Source organism: Colobus angolensis, unplaced genomic scaffold (assembly GCF_000951035.1).
Source record: "Colobus angolensis palliatus isolate OR3802 unplaced genomic scaffold, Cang.pa_1.0 Scaffold186, whole genome shotgun sequence".
In the NCBI taxonomy this organism is placed as follows: domain Eukaryota; kingdom Metazoa; phylum Chordata; class Mammalia; order Primates; family Cercopithecidae; genus Colobus; species Colobus angolensis.
This window is the reverse complement of record NW_012114999.1, coordinates 1,788,614-1,793,635: the sequence shown is the minus strand read 5'-3', so window position 1 is coordinate 1,793,635 and position 5,022 is coordinate 1,788,614. Positions and strand designations below refer to the sequence as shown.

General features: G+C 39.5%; 1 pseudogene; it reads right to left on the bottom strand.

Moving 5' to 3' along the window:
• The window catches only part of LOC105510336, a 19,781-nt pseudogene extending 16,861 nt beyond the window's left edge, over positions 1–2,920 (bottom strand).
• Between the last annotated feature and the right edge of the window lie 2,102 nt (positions 2,921–5,022).

Genomic DNA, 5,022 nt, shown 5'->3' with positions numbered 1-5,022 from the left:
AATATTATCAGGGTAAATGATACTGGAATGGCCTCCTGGGGGAGATTGTAGACTCCATTTTCAGAGATTCTTTAGAAAAATTAGAAAGCGGTATTGATTGATTGATTTATATTACAAAAGATGGATTGGCCAAATGCAGTGACTCATGCCTGTAATCCCAGCACTTTGGGAGGCCCAGGTGGGCAGATCACCTGAGATCAGGAGTTTGAGACCAACTGGTGAAACCCTGTCTCTACTAAACATACGAAAATTAGCTGGGCGTTGTGGTGGGTGCATGTAATCCCAGCTACTTGGAAGGCTGAGACAGGAAATCACCTGAACTTGGGAGGTGGAAGTTGCAGCGAGCCTAGATTGCGCCATTGCACTCCAGCCTGGGTGACAACAGTGAAACTCCGTCTCCAAAAAAAAAAAAAAGATGGATCAAATCTGATCATTTTTATAACAGCTTTATTGAAATAAAATTCATATACTATAAAATCCTTTTAAAGCACACAATTCAGTAATTATTAATGTATTCACAGTTCTACAACCATTGCCACTCTCTAATTTTAGAACGTTATTATTAAAATACCCATTAGCAATCACACGCCATTGCTCCCTCTCCCAGCCTCTGACAACCAGTAATCTACTTTCTGTCTCTATGGATTTGCCTATTCTAGACATTTCATATAAATGGAATCATACAATATGTGGCCTTTTGTACTTTTCTTCTTTTACTTAGCAGAATGTTTTCAAGGTTCATCCATGTTGTAGCATGTATCAATACTTCGTTTCCTTTTATAGTTAAATAATATTCCATTGTGTGATATACCTCATTTTGTTTATCTACTCATCAGTTGATAGACATTTGGATTGTTTCCATTTTTGGACTCTTATGAGTAATGCTGCTACAAGTATTTGTGTACAGATTTTTGTGTGGACATATATTTTTAGTTCTTTTGAGTATATAGCTAAGAATGAAATTGCTGGGTCACGTTGTTAGCCTTTTTGTGAAACTGTCAAACTGTTTTCTAAGGTAGCCGCACCATTTTACATCCTAACTAGCAATGAAGGAGAGTTCCCAGATGATCTTTTGACATCCCCTTCCAGTTCTTAACACACTGCTTGTTAAATGGGAAACCCAAGAATAGATGCTAACTATTCTTACTGATATTGTCCTCACTATTATTAGGGAAGGCTGATAATTACCCTGAGATACATTAACTATGAGTAAAATGAAGTTCCTGTATTATTTCCTTTACTACACTGCATCTTGCTTTTGTTATTCTCATTAATTGGTAATGGTATATATTATATTTTATAGAGAGAGATTGTAAATGTGTGTGTATAAATTTCTTCCTTTTTCTTCAAGTAAACTACTTGCTCATGGATCTGAAGTCTGTAAATATTAAATACACAAACTCATGTATTTAGGGCATGCTGTTTTGTCCTCCTGAGTCCTGAATTGTGTGGTAGTGAAAGAGATCTACAGATGTTGCTGTGTTATAGCTGCAGGCTATCAGAGCAAGGGAAGATAAAGAAGGAAAGTGGAGACCTGGACCTTAAGCACCAGGATCACTGAGGTTAGAAGTACAGGAGGGTGTGTGTGTGTGTCCTTTTTTTTTTTGAGACAGTCTTGCTCTGTCACCCAGGCTGAAGTGCAGTGGTGCCGTCTCGGCTTACTGCAACCTCCACTTCCCAGGCTCAAGAGACTCTGGCCCCTCAGCTTCCCGAGTAGCTGGGATTATAGGTGTGCACCATCACTCCTGGCTAATTTTTTTGTATTTTTAGTAGAGATGGGGTTTCACCAGGTTGGCCAGGTTGGTCTCTAACTCCTGGCCTCAAGCAATCCACCCACCTCAGCCTACAAAAGTCCTGGGATTACAGGCGTGAGCCACCGCACCCAGCCCTAGGTGCCTACTTCCTTTTTTTTTTTTTTTTTCAACTGGAGTCTCACTCTGTCGCCCAGGCTGGAGTACAGTGGCACAATCTTGGCTCACTGCAACCTCTGCCTCCTAAGTTTAAGCAATTCTCCTGCCTCAGTCTCCCAAGTAGTTGGGACTACAGGTGCCTGCCACCATGCCTGGCTAATTTTCGTATTTTTAGTAAAGACAGAGTTTCACCATGTTGGCCAGGCTGGTCTTGAACTCTTGACCTCAAGCGATCACCCACCTCGGCCTCCCAAAGTGCTGAGATTACAGGCGTGAGCCACCGTACCTGGCCGGTGCCCACTTCTTATGTGTGATCTCTCTTCCCTGTCCTCACCTCCTTTGCTGTATTTCTGCTTCCTTACTCCCTTGCTGCCTCCCTGATGTCTTCCTATTTCCGCTTTAAGGGGGAGTTCATATAAAAGAACTTCACATGTGATTAATAAGTAAAATGCTGATAATACAAAGATGACCTAGAACAAGCCATTGTGTTACACTGTGGGTTTTTTTCCCCATTGTTACATTTTAAAAATGTTTTCTTTCCTTTCATGCTCATTAATCCAATTCATCTGACAGATATTTACTGATAATTTAGTATGTGTCAGGCACTGTTTAGGTGCCTGTTTCTCTTCTCCGTTGCCTTTTGCTCCTAACTTTTTCTATACCTTTAGATCCTTTCCTTGCCCAAATTGGATGTCAGACAGACAACTGAGAAAAAGAAATTGCGGTGATGGAGTGTCTATGTATATTATATTCTCTGCATATTCTAATAATCATTTCACTGATTTTCTTTGATTTCAAAATATTGTGCTTTGATTGAATGAATGCCTCAGAGTGTGTATGGCAAAACATCCCATTTGTGTATACATTGGGTTTAAGGACTTCTTGCTGATTAGCTTACCTTTTTCCAGAATGGTAATATTGATCTGTTCTTGATTTTCTAAGTCTGACAAAATGGAAAGAAAAGTCTGGCAGGAGGAGAAAGAAAGATACAGATCAGAGAAGACAGACATAGAGGGCCAAAATAAAAAGCTTTGCTAGAGGGAGAGCTATGAGGCAGAGAAGTGGCTAAGGCCCCCAGGCACATAACATATTGTATACGGTATATTACTTACTGCTGCCCCCTGTGTGTCAGTTCAATAAAATAATTCAGTTACAGCTCGTGGAGCAAGAAGGAACTTTAGAGATTATTTAATTCGCCTCCAGAATGTGTCATGGAACATGCAAAGAACTCTGTTTTCACCCTAATTAATACAAAAGGGGCCAATAATAGGAAAGATAAATGAATATTTTTGCCATCTTTTATTTATTGGCTGAGAATCCATCTTATAGTATTCTCGAAGCAGAAATGTTCTCCAACTAGGGAGACAAATGAATAGACCAGTATTTCCCCCCCCTTTTTTTTTCACATCATGGCATAAAAGAAAGATAATTTGTAAAGCACTAGAGCAAACATACAGGGCTACTGTCAACTTAGGGGACTGACCTGAGGTTGAAGCAATCAGTAGCTTGGGAATAAATTGTGTAAACTGCAGTATTGTAGTCATTTAATATTGAATTTTATCCTGCAATTAGAAAGCTAACATCTCATCTCAGTGACTTGATTTTAAAAAAGGAAGCTAACATGTTTTGGCATGAATAAGATAGCTGTAAATATTGGCCTGATTAACTTTGTCATCTTTTTTTTTTTTCTTTTTCTTGGTCTTACTGTGTCACTCAGGCTGCTCACTGCAGCCCCGACCTCCTGGGTTCAAGCAGTTCTCCTGCCTCAGCTTCCTGAGTAGCTGGGTATACAGGTGCATGCCACCATGCCTAGTTAATTTTTTTTTTAATTTCATAGAGACTGAGTCTTGCTGTGTTGCACAGGCTGGTCTCAAACTCCTGGACTCAAGTGATCCTCCTTCCTCGCCCTCCCAAAGTACTGGGATTGTAGGCGTGACCCACTGTGCCTGGCCTCTATGGCTTCTTGTATATATAGATACATGATGTTGTGGCTGGTAGTGTAATGTATTAGGTATAGCTACATCAGGGGAAAAAAGTGCATATTTTAGATGATTAAATCTGGCCTCTGACTTTTAGTTTTTTATAACCATTTGGGTATTGGAGAAAATTTGAGTGAGAATGTTGGACTCTAAGCTCTAGATCTTTGGACTCATCAAGCCTTGAGTAAGAGGGTATGTGGGGCTTGAAAGTGATCTAGTATGTTTTTTGTAGGTATCTAACATTCTATAGTATTTTAAAAATTACACCTATGTTTTCATATAACACTTTAGTTCTCTGCATTTTCCCCTTTAGTTCTAAGGGAATTTTTTGGACCTATAATGAGAGATCTTCTTTTAAAATTACATTAATGTTTGGCATATATTATATATATTATTTGTAAGTTATGAATATAATATTTGTAAGTTATGAATCATATAAAAAGCTAACACCCACGAACCTATCACAACGTTAGTGTTAAGTTAGTCTGTGTTAGTAAGTGCTGGGGGTGGGGCAGCAACTTGAACATTCTCATCCTAAGTCCAGTGCTATTCCTAATAAGTATCTGTATATTAATACATTTCTTTCCTTATTTTTAAAATGTGTAGTGTTGTGATTAAAACAAATTGAAACCAATGACAACAAATATTGGTAAGGATGTGGAGAAACCGGATCACTCATACATTGCTGTTGAGAGTATAAAATGGTATAACTACTCTGCAAAATAGTTTAGCAGTTTCTGTAAAAACTAAGCGTACCTTTTTTTTTTTTTTTTTTTGAGGCAGAGTCCTGCTCTGTCACCTAGGCTGGAGTGCAGTGGTGCAATCTCAGCTCACTGTACCTCTGCTTCCTAGGTTCAAGTGATTCTCGTGCCTTAGCCTCCCAAGTAGCTGGGATTACAGGCACCTGCCACCACGCCCAGCTAATTTTTTTGTATTTTTAGTAGAGATGAGATTTTGCCATGTTGGCCAGGCTGGTCTCGAACTCCTGACCTCAAGTGATCCACCCGCCTAGGCCTCCCAAAGTGCTGGGATTACAGGCATGAGGCACTGTACCTGGCCTAAACATGTAACTTTCATATGACCCAGCAATTACACTCCTGGGCATTTATTCCAGAGAAATGAAAATTTAACAC